The sequence below is a fragment of the Jaculus jaculus genome, chromosome 1, assembly GCF_020740685.1.
Source record: "Jaculus jaculus isolate mJacJac1 chromosome 1, mJacJac1.mat.Y.cur, whole genome shotgun sequence".
Taxonomy (NCBI): Eukaryota; Metazoa; Chordata; class Mammalia; order Rodentia; family Dipodidae; genus Jaculus; species Jaculus jaculus.
In genome coordinates this window covers 187319799-187334981 of record NC_059102.1, presented here as the reverse complement: position 1 = coordinate 187334981, position 15183 = coordinate 187319799, and the positions used below count along the sequence as shown (strand labels likewise).

General features: G+C 43.1%; 1 protein-coding gene across 3 annotated transcripts in view; it reads right to left on the bottom strand.

Annotated features, from left to right (window-relative positions):
- Clcn3 (chloride voltage-gated channel 3) overlaps nt 1–12106 on the bottom strand; it is a 95533-nt gene extending 83427 nt beyond the window's left edge. For 2 of the 3 annotated variants that reach the window (XM_004657142.2, XM_045141326.1), the window contains exon 1: nt 11538–12106. The gene's annotated coding sequence lies outside the window, so the exon portion shown is untranslated. The remainder of the gene's footprint in view (nt 1–11537) is intronic. The other variant, XM_045141327.1, reaches the window with a different exon arrangement.
- Between the last annotated feature and the right edge of the window lie 3077 nt (nt 12107–15183).

Genomic DNA, 15183 nt, shown 5'->3' with positions numbered 1-15183 from the left:
AAGGAATTAATGGCAACCTTCAAATCTGACTGAGAAACCAAAATCTCAGGAGCAATGACAGCAAAAAGGTGAGACCCTGACTGTTCAAGCCATTGATATGTAAGGCACATTCTTATCTGAATATCCTTGAAAGTCTATATTAGGTATGGATCACACATTACATTACAGTGTGACAATTATTTTATGAATTTCAAATAATCACATTCATTTACTTATCCTTATAGAACACCTCACTAAAACTTTCAACAAATAGAAATGCAATCTTATTGTCAATGCCAAATCTGTACAGGCCTTATAGATTTCAGCAAATTTCAGTACAAATTAGTGTCCTAAAGGGGATATAATGTTTACTTATATACTGGAATAGTACCTAACATAAAAAGCAAACTTCCTTTAGTCCCAGAACTCAGAAGGCAGAGGTAGGAGGATCACTGTGAGTTCAAGGCCACCCTGAGACTCCATAGTGAATTCCAGGTCAGCCTGGGCTAGATTGAGACCCTACCTTGGAAAAACAAACAAACAAACAAACAAAAAAGCAAACTTGACAAATATAACAGAAGACCCAAAAGCAATTCTCAAACCTCAGAGCAAAGGCCACATCTCACTGTGATAGACGATGAGAAGCTTTTGGGGGGACAAAACACTCCTGAGTCAGAGCTTAAAAGGTAAGCAGGATTTTTAACAGGGCAGAAATGGGAGACATTCACTAAAGCAAAATTAATGGCTTATGGTAAGCTATGGAGCTGAGACAATAAAAGCATTTGTAGGTGAGTATTTGATGAACAAGCAGTACTCTAAAAGGCTTCATGGTTAGTAAGTTTGGGCAATCCATCATACTCCCATCTAGAACACAACTGCCTAAGGAAGGTTTAAGAACACCTACAATAACCATTAACTTGATAAGCAAAATTTATGAAATGGTTCCCAAATTTATTGTCCCTGCAAAGGAACCCTGGACACCATGCAACACCTATAAACAGTCTCCCACCAGGGCTCAGAAGAACACACTTTGGGAATACTGGCCTAGTGCATAAGTACTAGAGCTCATGTAAGGTGAGAGATAGGGGGAATAAAGAGAAAGAGCTACAAAAGAAAGTAGGACCTGGGCTGGAGAGATGGCTTAGCAGTTAAGGCACTTGCCTACAAAGTCAAAGGACCCAGGTCCCATTCCCCAGGCCCTACATAAAGCCAGATGCACAAGGTGTTGCATGCATCTGCAGTGGCTAGAGGCCCTGGCACGCCCATTGTTTCACTCACTCTATCTGCATCTTTCTTTCTCTCTCTCAAATAAATAAATTAAAATAAATATTTTTAAAAAAGAAAGTAGGACCTAACCATGGAAAAATTAGAATCCCAGATCAAATGGAGGTACAGTGGATGAGACAAAGAAAATGCTATCAAATGGTGGCTTCTGAGAAGAATAAAATGGCACTTGAGTGAAGATTGTACCAAAAAAAAAAAAAAAAAAAGACACTTAGAACATTTTGGACTATTCCAGCAAAAAAAAAAAAAAAACCAAAAACAGGCTTGGGATGGAAAGCTCAGACTAGCATGCTCATGACCCTGATCAGATTCAATCTCAAGTACTAAAAATAATAATAACCAATCTCTTAAAGCCATAGTCAAACCTGGAAAGGGCATATACTCTGGTGTTCCAAAAAAAAAGATTAATAAATTAGTATTATTGGGCATTAGAAAAAGGTAAGAAATGGCTGGGCGTGGTGGCACACACCTTTAATCCCAGCACTCGGGAGGCAGAGGTAGGAGGATCACTGAGAGTTCAAGGCCACCCCGAGACTACATCGTGAATTCCAGGTCAGCCTGAGCCAGAGTGAGACCCTACCTGGAAAAAAAAAAGAAAAAAGAAAAAGGTAAGAAATAATGACTCTAAAGTTTCTGTTTCTTCCATTTTTAATGAAAATACTTCAGTCCTTCTAGAAAGAAGGTAATTGAAAAAAAACACAGGAGGAAAAAATAGGCAGATGTAGTCCCAGGATCTCTGGACAGAAACCATCTAGAAGACAGACATGGGCTGGAGAAATGGCTTAATGTTTAAAGCACTTGCCTGAGAAGCTTAAGGGCCCAGGTTCAACTCCCCAAAACCTACATAAACCTGATGCACAAAGTGACGCATGCACAAAGTCACACATGCACACAAGGTGGTACACACATCTGGAGTTTGAGTGCAATGGCTAGAAGCCCTGGCATGCCAATTCTCTCTAGCTCTCTAGCTTACTCACTCGCTTTCTCGCTCTCATTACCACCCCCCCCAAAAAAAATGGATACCAGGCTGGAGAGATGACTTAGCGGTTAAGGCACTTGCATGCAAAGCTAAAGGACCTCAGTTTGATTCCCCAGGACCCATGTAAGCCACATGCACAAGGTGGTGCACACACCTGGAGTTCATTTGCAGAAGCTAGAGGCCATGGTGTGTCCATGCTCTCTTTCTCTCTGCCTCTGCCTCTTTTTTTCTCTCTCCCTCTCTCAAATATATAGATAAATATTTAAAAAAAAAAGAAAGTAAAGCTGGGCGTGGTGGCACACTCCTTTATTCCCAGCACTTGGGAGGCAGTGATAGGAGTACTGCCATGAGTTCAAGGCCACCCTGAGACCAAAACAAAACAAAAAAAAGAAAAAATGGATGCCATATCCTTTATTCTACCAAATTTCACAACGAGGGAGAGATCTTTTCCTTTCTCCGTTTTCTACACAAATAATTACAACGCAAAAATAAGAAAGACGCTGGGCGTGGTGGCGCACGCCTTTAATCCCAGCACTTGGGAGGCAGAGGTAGGAGGATTGCCATGAGTTCAAGGCCACCCTGAGATGACAGAGTTAATTCCAGGTCAGCCTGGACCAGAGTGAGACCCTACCTCGAAAAACCAAAAAAAAATAAATAAATAAAATAAGAAAGACAATAGTAAAGTGAAATTAAGCAAAGCTAATTAATAGTAGTTACTAACATACAGAATAAACAAACCTTTATTTCAAGAGTCAGAAAATGCAAATTAAATGTAAAGTACATTTTAATGCTCTAATAATTACTTAAGAGATATGAAACTAACAAGTCATTAATAATAGGATTTATAGGGTTAGAGAGCTGGCTTAACGGTTAAGGCGCCTGCCTACAAAGCTAAAGGACCCAGGTTTGATCCCCCAGGACCCACATAAGCCAGATGCACAAGGTGGCACATGCATCTGGAGTTTGCTTGCCGTGTCTGGATGCCCTGTTGTGTCCATTCTCTCTCTCCTCCTCCTCTCTCTGCCTCTTTTTCTCTCTCAAATAAATTAAAAAACAAATGTGTGGATAAGAAAAAAAAAAAAGAATAGGATTTATATACTAAACTACAATTAAAACTATGCAAAGAGGGCTGGAGAGATGGCTTAGTGGTTAAGCACTTGCCTGTGAAGCCTAAGGACCCTGGTTCAAGGCTCGGTTCCCCAGGTCCCACATTAGCCAGATGCACAAGGGGGCGCACGCGTCTGGAGTTCATCTGCAGAGGCTGGAAGCCCTGGCGCACCCATTCTCTCTCTCCCTCTATCTGTCTTTATCTCTGTGTCTGTCGCTCTCAAATAAATAAATAATTAATTAATTTTAAAAAAAAAACTATGCATAGGGTTGGAGGAATGGCTGAGGTTAAAGGCACTTGCTTACAAAAATATGCATGTACATCTAAAGAAATTTAATAATTTGAATAACTCAGAAATATCTAACATGCAATCTTTTTTTTCTGTTTTGTTTTGTGTTTTGTTTTTCAAGGTAGGGTCTCACTATGGCCCAGGCTGACCTGGAATTCACTATGTAGTCTCAGGGTGGCCTCGAACTCACGGCAATCCTCCTACCTCTGCCTTCCAAGTGCTGGTATTAAAGGAGTGCACCACCACATCCGGTCTAACATGCCATCTTTGAGGACGGTACAGATCAAAAAAATCAGAAGACAGATCACCAATGCCACTACTATACCATGGTAATTAAATTTTGTCTGATGAGGACTGGGGGAATGGCTTAGTGGTTAATGTTGCCTGCAAAGCCAAAGTACCTAGGTTCAATTCCCTACAACCCATGTAAACCAGATGCACAAGGCAGCCCATGCCAAAAGCCAAGGATCTAAGTTTGATTCCCCAAAAACCACATAAGCCAGATGCACAAGGTGGTGCACACACCTGGAGTTTGTTTGCAGTGGCTGGAGACCCTGGTGTGCCCATTCTCTCATCCTACCGCTGCTCTCTCTGTTTCTTTCTCTCAAATAAATAATTTTAAAAATATGTCTAATGAGCACATTAGCACTAGACAGAGTTCAATCTGAGACAAGCCCTCAAATACACAAAGTAAAATTAACATAAGTAGTCCTCACTACACTGAGCTTGTCATAAACTGTTCTATAGGGTGACTTTTCTTTCTTCAATCATGATGATGGATTCATCTTCTGCACTTATAGGAGACATGCAACATTTAGCAACAGAGGATCCATTATACATTGGAGTAGATGATTTCTATCAAAGGTAAACTAAGTAAAGTCATAAGTATGTCCTTAGTTTGATAACATCAAAAAGAAAATGTAAAACCTGGGCTGGGGAGATTGCTCAGCAGCAATATTTGAAGGTGTTTTAATGCCGCCCTAGATTCAAGCCCCTAGTGCCCATGTAAAGCCACATGCACAAAGTGGTGCATACATCTGAAGTTCATTTGCAATGGCAAGAGGCCCTGGCACACCCATAGTCATTCATTTATCCATTCATTTGTTTTTTCCCCTCTCTCCCTCTCTCTCTCTCTCTCTCTCTCTCTCTCTGTCTGTCTTTCAAATAAGTAAATAAAAATATTTAAAAGATAAAATGACTAAAACTGTAAAAACTGTTCTCTATATGAGATATGTCTACGTAAATTACTAAAGCCCACCTACTTCAAAGAGCTACGTAAAATATCACAACAGCACAAAAAAGACAAACAATAGGACTTGTTTCAAAGGGGGTGCAAAAGAGAAAGTGCAGAGAAGAGTGCTCATGGCATATTGAAAACTGATTTCTACCAAAAGCAATACTACTTGATATTTTACCTTTATTGCTCATTTACTGATGTACATGTCCAAATTGCAATGTTTTTCTTTAAAGAAGAAAAGACAAATAACTTGCTAAATGAATTAGCTCCTTAAAGAAAATTTCTTAAACTTATAAAATCTGTGACGTTAGGCACAACAGCTAAAGTATGTAAACAAAATTCCACAATCTCATTTATATGTGGCGTCTAAGAGTCCCAATCTAAAGCAGAGTAGGAATGGTAGTTCTCTGAGTGCAAGGCAGGCCAGGGGTGGGAAGCTGGTCAGTCAAAGGGAACAAAGTTGCAGTGGCACTGGGAAGACTGCATGGCACAGCGACTGCAGCTGAAAATCTAAAAATAATGAACTGCACACCTCAAAATGCTACTTGGGCTGGAACAGTTAAAGGCACTTGCTCGTAAAGCCTGACAACTGGGTTTCAGTTCCCAAGCCATCTATGTGTCCCAGTTATAAAAAAAAAAAAAAAATGGCATAACTGGGCATGGTGGCGCATGCCTTTAATCCTAGCATTTGGGACGCAGAGGTAGGAGGATCGCCGTGATTTCAAGGCCACCCTGAGACTCCATAGTGAATTCCAGGTCAGCCTGAGTTCAAATGAGACCCTACCTCAAAAAAAAAAAACAAAAAACAAAAAAACAAGAGGGCTGGAGAGAGGGCTTAGTGATTAAGCACTCGCCTATGAAGCCTAAAGACCTTCGAGGCTCAATTCACCAGAACCCACGTTAGCCACATGCACAAGGGGGCACATGCGTCTGGAGTTTGTTTGCAGTGGCTGGAGGCCCTAGCATGACCCACCCCTCTCTCCCTCCCTCCCTCCCTCCCTCCCTCCCTCCCTCCCTCCCTCTCTCTGCCTCTTTCTCTGTCTGTTGCTCTCAAACAAATAAATAAAAATAAACAAAAAAATTTTTTAAATGGCATAAGACATGCATGGTGGCACACATACCTTTAATTCCAGCACTCGAAAGGCAAAGGTAGGAGGATCACCTGAGTTTGTGGCTACCCTGAGACTACATAGTAAATTCCAGGTCAGCCTGGACTAGAATGAAACACTATCTCAAAAAAAGGGGGGGACACAAGTGTCTGGTGTTCATGTGCAGAGCAGCAAGAGAGCCTGGAGCACCCATACACACACAGACGTGCAAATAAATAAAAATTTAAAAACAACCATCATGGGCTGGAGAGATGGCTTAGCGGTTAAGCGCTTGCCTGTGAAGCCTAAGGACCCCGGTTCGAGGCTCATTTCCCCAGGACCTACGTTAGCCAGATGCACAAAGGGGCGCACGCATCTGGAGTTCGTTTGCAGTGGCTGGAAGCCCTGGCGCACCCAGTCCCTTTCTATCTGTCTCTTTCTCTCCCTCTCTCTCTGTCACTTTCAAATAAATAAATAAAAAATGAACAAAAAACATATTAAAAAAAACAACCATCACATTATATTCCATAAATATATACTTGTAATTACTATCTTTTGATTAAAACAAACAAAAACAAGATTTCAGAGAAGGGAAACTAAACACAAGATGATTTTAAAAGGGTAAAAGAAATATACACAAATATAAAGCTCATTATAACAAGAAAGATAAAACAATCCATAAAAGACCCTTCAGAAGACTGACTTTGAAAGCCAACAGTCTTTAAGACTAAATGGCAGAAACTACCCAACTACTTCCAAAGGGATGGCAAGTAACATGTTTCCTTCAGTCCATTCAAAGTTGTGGATCAAATAACAACAGTGTGCCTGCACTGGGGGGGGGGGGGGGGGGAATTCCCGCCCCACCCCCATACACTTAACTCAGCACACTTTTTTTTTTTGGTGTTTCGAGGGTCTCACTCTAGCCCAGGCTGACCTAGAATTCACTATGTAGTCTCAGGGTGGCCTTGAACTCATGGTGATCGTCCTACCTCTGCTTCCCAAGTGCTGAATTAAAGGCATATGCCACTACGCCCAGCTGAGCACACTTATCTTTAGCCATCAAAAGGAATTGTAGCTGCAACACTAATAAACATATGTGAATGTGCACATCAAAACCTGAGTTTGCAAAGCAGGATGATAAGTGTTTTTTTAAAAATATCATTTTCAGACACAGGAGTTGCTCAGTGGTTAAGAGCACTTGCCACTTACGCATAATGGCCTCTGGGCCACTGACCACCACAGTTGACTCCTCAGAACAGACATAAAAAGCTGGATATGGCCACTCATTTTTATAACAACCATCGATGGAAGATGAGAGAATGAGAGAATGGCTGGAGCTTCCTGTGTGGGTTGAGGGAGAGACCCTATCTCAAGGAATTATGTGGATAAGCAATGAGAGAAGGACACCAGACTTTCTCTTCTGGCCTCTGCACAAGTGCATAGGGTGTACACAAACATGCATACACTACAAGTCACATACCACACATACATCCCATACAGACATCACACACAACACACCACACACACATCATACACAATAAATATCATTTTCAAGAGTTGCTGTAATTTTATACTACTTTTACAATTAAAAATGAATAGATCTGGGCTGGAGAGATGGCTTAGCGGTTAAGCGCTTGCCTGTGAAGCCTAAGGACCCTGGTTCAAGGCTCGGTTCCCCAGGTCCCATGTTAGCCAGATGCACAAGGGGGCGCACGCATCTGGAGTTCGTTTGCAGAGGCTGGAAGCCCTGGCATGCCCATTCTCTCTCTCTCCCTCTATCTGTATCTTTCTCTCTGTGTCTATCGCTCTCAAATAAATAAATAAATAAATAAATAAAAATGAATAGATCTGAGGTGTCATGCCTCATTCTTTTAATTAAAAAAAAATATTTATTTATCTATTTGCAAGCAAAGAGAGATTCAATGAGGGGGGAGGGAAGGAAAGAGAATGGGCATGTCAGGGTCTCCAGTCACTGTAAACAAACTCCAGATGCCTGTGCCACTTTGTACACTTGGCTTATGTGAGTAATAGGGTATCAAACCTGGGTCATTAGGCTTTGCAGGCAAGTGTCTTAAATGCTAAGTCATCTCCTTAACCCTATTCTATCATTTTCTATAGAATGTCACAAGTAGTAGAAACTGCTGCACAATGCAGCTATAGAGAGCAGAGCTCAGAAATGATACTGCTGGGATCCAGTTTCTATCATTGCTGTGGGTTCTTCTGAGCCTGGGTTTCCCCATCTATAAAATGGGAATGGTGGAGGTATCTATTTCATGAAATTGGTGTGAAAATGAGATTATCCATAAAAGGCCACATTTTTCTAAGAGCCTGAACTCTGGAATGTGCTCTGTTAACCCTTGTTATACTGTATCATACATCGGAGGCGCCTCTGAGTACAAAGCAGGGATGGTGGCCAAAGCCCACAGGAGACTGCTTTGATATACGGCCCACCACAGAGATCAAATCTGGCTTCCTGAGCCATCTGAAAATTATTACCAACATATCACAGCAGGAAATAGAAAGCCTACCAACAACGTGACCTGGACAATTTCCAGTTTTCTAATATAAACCCATAACCTCAACAAATTTGCTGCTCCCCTAAACCACATATAACCCAAACTGGGTTAATTGTTGAAATGCTTGTGAGGTACATGTGACTGACAACACATGCTGAAGCAACATTTCCAAGACATAAATACCACATATTCATATTGACCTCTTAACAGAATCTAACCAACCAGCCAAGCAGAGTCCAGGCTTTGAAGTGGGAGAGAATAAGGGGCGGGAGTGGGGTTTAAACTAGGATAGATTCTGTCAGCAGCACTTAAACATATGGAAGAAGCTTATCCAATGTGAGAAAATATCTAGAGGTCATACATATATACATACACATGATTTTAAATGACAAGAAAATAATCAGTAAACAGCACCTTTTAAGACATGTCAACAGGGGCTGGAGAAATTGCTTAGCAGTTAAGGCGTTTGCCTACGTGGTCTAAGGACCCAGGTTTGATTCCTCGGTAGCCACGTAAGCCAGATAGATGCACAAGGGAACACATGCATCTGAAGTTTGCAGTGGCTGAAGGCCCTAGCAGCCCATTGTCTCTCTCTCTTCTCAAATAAATAAACAAAATATATGGATTAAAAAAGAAGATATGTCAGGATTATACTAAGTGAGGTAACCCAGGCCCAGGAAGCCAAGCGTCGCATGTTCTCTCTTGTATGTGGATCCTAGCTACAGATGATTGGACTTCTGTGTGAGTAGGAAGAAAACTCAGCAGCAAAGGCCAGTAAGCTAGAAAAGAGATATAAAGGGAAGAAAAAGCGGGGGTGGGGGGGGAGTACTTAATAGGATGGTATTGAATATATGTAAGTAGAAGAATAGATTAATGGGAGTGAAGAGGTCAGGGGAAAAGACTGAGTAAAGGAAAGGTGGAAGGAGGGCCAATCAAAATCAAAGAGGATCTAAATAAATCTTATGGAAACCTACTTTTTTGGACAACGGAACACTCAGGAGCTGTAGATTGTTGCTAGAAAATAGTCAGTGCCAGGGATGGGATACCTTCCAGTGAATTGTTGTCCAGGGAGGTCCCTGATGCCCCCAAAACATTATAGGCCATTGCCAAAGCCCTTGGTTTCCCACCAGGAATACATGGTAAGACCCTATTGCTGAAGACTCCACATACTTGAGCTGCAAGGCTGAGAAATCCTGCTGTTACTGAGCTGATAACCTCCTCCATGTAGACCAGCTGACAGAAAGCTGGAAGAAGCCATTCTGCATGCAGTTCAATGAGAGAATGAAAAATTACCAGTGAAGATACTCAACAGTGGACACTGCAAGCCTTTTATTTGGCCAGCCAGGCCAAATGAGACAACGGGTGCAATAGTGGCACGTCTGTTATGGAGGAAACCAACTGCCCTCTAATTGGACTGGAGGCCCACTTCACGGGAGGGAATACATCCCTGATACTGAAAACTTAAAACAGGGATAGTAATGAGCCCTAGGGGTGTAATGTCTGCTGCTGCCTGGCTAAATGTATATACTATGCTTATCAAACTGCCCAGTAAGCACTTCTCTTAATATTCATACCCTTATATTAATGCTACTCTCACTTTTGGTAGAAAAGCTTCTCTTTTCAGATGGCAGGGACCTTGGGATGACTCAGAAGGCATCATGGTAATGCAAAGAAGTGACAGGAGTGCTCAGTACTGCAATATCTCTATCACACCTTCCAAGGCTCAGGGTCTATTGCAGAATAGGTGGCAGAAAGAATATACAGCCAAAGGAAGGGTAGGACTCCTTACAACGAGCTCCTCCAGACACAAAATGGCCTGGATATCCATAAACTCATAGTGCCTGACACTACCTACACAAGACCATCATAATAGGAGGAAAAGATCATGACATCAAAATAAAAGAAAGACTGATTGAGATGGGGAGGGGATATGATGGAAAATGGAGTTTCAAAGGGGAAATTGGGGGGAGGGAGAGTATTACCATGGGATATTTTTAATAATCATGGAAGTTGTTAATTTAAAAAAAAATTGAAAAGAAAAAAAAGACATGTCAACAACATATACTTAAACTCTAGTATGCACTCTTAAAGTAAAGTACTTTTTTGTAGCAACTTACAAAGGCATGTAGAACTGACACAAATTACTTCCCCAAAACCCACATCAGGAAAATAATCATCTATTGTAACTGCTGTATGAATGAAGGCATTTCTGCCAAGAGTCAATTATATAGGCCACGGGGTGCTAGAGTAGCTGAACTGTATGGCTCAAAAAAGTTTATAAAATGAAACTTTTGTAATATATACGCATACATGGAAAGGTATGGTCATTACTGACCCAACATTCATAAATAATTTTCCCTAGGAAACAGAAAGCTCTGCCTGGAATTGGTGTATGCATCACGAATATGGAATTGCCTTCCATGGTGCTCCATCGTTAATATGTCACACAATAAAACAATACCACATGAAAAGTTAATTTCTGAGATTCTGAAGTTACTTCTGTCCCAACAAGTTTAACATAGAAACACAAATATACGCTTGGGGAGATGGCTCAGCGGTTAAAGGCACTTGCTCACAAAGCCTACAGGCCTGCATTCAACTCCCCAGCACTCACAGAAAGCTAGATGCACAAAGTAGTGCATGTGTCGCGAGTTGGAAGCATCAGGAGGTCCTGGCGCACCCATTTTCACTCTCTTTGTAAATAAATAAAAATTTATTTTAAAAAACACAAACATATACACAAAAATGATCTTCTATACACATAAATCTAATTTAAACTTGGGCAAATTTAGCGCCAAGTAAAACCCACTCTGTACGTTCAAAGTTAAATGTTTTCACCTACTTTCATTTTACTCATAGGTCTTTCCACGGCTCCCGAAGAAAATGGGTAAAATCTCACAAGAACGTACAAGGACAGATAACAGACTCGGGATGGGTACCCATGCCGTAGGTCCACCTGCGGTGAGAGGAAGCAGCCCGAGCGCCCTGGCCTCACAGTAGACCCCGCATCCGTGACCATGACAGCTAGAGAACCTCCGCTGGTACAATGCAACTCACCTCGCAGCTCAGAGGCATAGCAAAGTCCGTGGCTGTGTTTTGCGCTGCCTTTGGGTTCTGCATCTGTTTCGGACCTAAAGCCTAGCCAGCGTGGGGCAGAGCTCGGCACACACGGAGAAGCAGCGCGACTTTAAAGATACCTGGTGTTTTCTAGTGAAGACGTTACGTAAAACATGCCAGGTGGGACTTGGGGGCTGTTGGGTGTTTTTTATTATTCTTTTTTGGCCGTCCTTAAAACACAGGAAGCAGCATGAAGTTAAACCCTCTCGCTCTGAAGGGCTCTCCTAACGCCAACCTGCTTCTTACCCCGAATCAAAAATGAAAAATCTCCAAGCTCACTTCACTCTCAATAGACTCAAATTGGATCCATGCTCCAACTCGGGAGGAAAAGTAGGATGGCGGTCAAGCCACCGCCCCTTCCTTCCTCATCATCCAGACCGACTGCGGCCCCCAAGCGAACTCGGGCTAGGAATCTGGGGCTGCGGGTTCGGGACCCCTCCGGCCCTGACCCGCCCGAACGGGAGGAAAAGCTGCAGGAGTCCGGAGCCCGACAGGTGCGTCTCTTGCGTCGACGTGTGACGTCATCGCGTCAACGTGATCGGCGTTCTGCGTCCGGCCTCTCTCGGAGCCACGTGAGCGCTGATTGGTCGGCGAGGGAGCGGTGGGCGGGCTGTAGTTGTGTCACGTGGGGGTGGGGCGGGGTCACGTGGGAACTAGCTGCGTGAGCGGCGGGCCGGTGGGGCCGTCCTTGGGTGTGTAGGTCGTCCTGGGCCAGTCGCTCGTCCCTCACGTATGGGTGTTTGGCCCGCCGATGACCTCGCTGCAGGACCCGCGGAGGAGGCGTGGTCGGAAGGCCGCGGGCGCGCGCGGTCCTCAGTGTCCTAGAAAGGGAGCGGCGGCCGGCGAGGCCTGTTGCTTGCGGGTACCCCGCTGTGGGCAGTGTTCTATGGACTCACCGAGCCTGTCACCCATCTTCTGTTATGTGCTTCACAGAATTACAAACAAAAACAATCCTGACAGGGAGTCGAGAGATGGTTTAGCGGTTAAGGCGTTTGCATGCAAAGCCAAAGGACCGAGATTCGATTCCTCAGGACTCACGTAACTCTGATGCACAAGGTGCATGCATCGGAGTTCGCTTGCAGCTCTTAGAGGCCATGCGCACCCGTGCTCATTCTGTCTCTATTTCAAATTAAAATATATATGTGTATATATTTTAAATTTATTTATTTATTTATTTATTTGAGAGCGACAGACACAAAGAGAAAGACAGATAGAGGGAGAGAGAGAATGGGCGCGCCAGGGCTTCCAGCCTCTGCAAACGAACTCCAGACGCGTGCGCCCCCTTGTGCATCTGGCTAACGTGGGACCTGGGGAACCGAGCCTCCAACAGGGGTCCTTAGGCTTCACAGGCAAGCGCTTAACCGCTAAGCCATCTCTCCAGCCCTAAAATATATATTTTTTTAAATCCTCATAACACAAACTTAGTCATCACAGTTTTTCAAAAATAATGCTTGGAAGTTAAGTGCTTGGGGAAAACATAATAGAAACTGAGGATCTGAATTTCCGCCTGCAATGCGTTTCCAGCGTGTGTTCCCGTATTTGGTAAGCCTGGTCCCTGGGCTCAGGCCTGTATTCCGCCTTAGGCGGGGACATGCATAGAAGAACGCCTGGCCACAGCTCTCGCTGGCCGCCAAGCCTGCCCAACAGGTACCCAGGTTGCAATTCTGTCGCAGGACTGGTGGGGTCTGGGTATCACCACTAGGTGGCAGAGCAAAAACTTGTCAGTACTGTTTCAAAAAATTTCCTGCAGCTTAATGAATATTAACTACTACTTGCATATGTATGTGATACCTTGTGAATATCAAACAGTTCTTGTTCTTTTCAGCTTTGCTGTATTGCTTGTATGACTTACTGAATTTTTATAGTGGGTTAGACTTACCACCTTAATTCATGACTTTTGTCCACTGTTTTTGCTTTTGTCTTCCTCAGCAGAATTTAATATTCTCAAAGCAACAGTCCTGGGCTTCAAAGCTGAGGTAGTGGCCATGGTGAGAAAATCAAGCTGCTTATGACCACTGTCATCACTCCTATCAAGGGAGAGCCACGGCAATATCAAATCTGTTTCCTTGAGGATACTTAATAGGTTGATATTGTATATATGTAATTACAATGATTGTAATGGGGAGGTAATATGATGGAGAATGGAATTTCAAATGGGAAAGTGTGGGGGTGGGGAGGGAGGGAATTTCCATGGGATATATTTTATAATCATGGAAAATGTTAATAAAAATTTTTAAAAAAATTTTAAAAATCTGTTTCCTTTTTTTGGGGGGGGGTCGAGGTAGGTTCTCATTCTGGTCCAGGCTGACCTGGAATTAACTATGTAGCCTCAGGGTGGCCTCCAATTTACAGCAATCCTACCTCTGCCTCCCTAATGCTGGGATTAGAGTGGGCCCGGGCTATAAAGCTGTTTCCTTTTGCTAATCTTTGTGCCATTTCAAGTTTACTGTATATGCTGCCCAGTTAGCACATACAGTTTTATTTTGCTAGCCACACTATTGGGCAAATTTCTTAGATTCCTTTAAGGTTGTGTGAAAAAATTAAAAACTTTTTCTAAACTAAGTGGAATTTTTCATATGGGAGTTACAGACTGGTGGTTTGATTCAGGTCCCCCATAAACTTAGGTGTTCTGAATGCTGGGTTCCCAGCTAATGGAGATTTGGGAATTAACACCTCCTGGAGGGAGTGTATTGTTGGGGGTGGATTTATGGGTGTTATAGCCAGTTTCCCCATGCCAGTGTCTGGAACACTCTCCTATTCCTGTTGTCCACCTTATGTGGGCCAAAGGGTGATGTCCACTCTCTGCTCATACCATTGTTTTCCCCTGCCATTGTGGAGGTTCCCCTCGAGCCTGTAAGCCAAAATAAACCTGTTTTTCCAACAAGCTGCTCTTGGTTACAATGTGAACCTGACTGCAACAGTAAAGTGGCACCGAGGAGTGGGATTGCTGCTAGATACTTGACTATGGGGCTTTGGCCTTTTGGAGCTGATTTTCAAGAGGAATGTGGAAGGATTTGAAACCTTAGTCTAAGAGACGCCTTGCAGTGCCATAAGTACAGCTTCATGGACTATTCTAGTCAGAGTTGAAAGATCTGAATGCAGTAAGAACCCTGTAGGGAACTTCAAAACTTAGAGGTGGAGGAAAGAATGTAAGAGCCAAAGGAAGAGGGTAGTACTCCTTACAGTGTGCTCCTACAGACACAAAATGGCCTGAATATCCATGACTTCGCAGTGCCTGACACTACCTACACAAGACATCAAAATAAAAGAGAGACTGAGAGGGGAAATGGGTATGATGGACAGTGGAGTTTCAAAGGGGAAAGTGGGGGAGGGAGGGAATTACCATGGGTTATTGTCTACAATTATGGAAGTTGTCAATTAAAAAAACGTATCCTCACTTAGGTCCCATCCCAGAAAGTCCATATAAACTGGTTTAAAGTCAACTTTGAGCTTCCCCATTTAGAATCCTTCCCAGGGCTGGAGAGATGGCTCAGCAGTTAAGGCACTAGCTTGCAAAGTCTGAGGGCCCAGGTTCATTTGCAGCCTCAGGAGGCCCTTGTGTTTCTTTCTCTCTCTGTATCTCCCT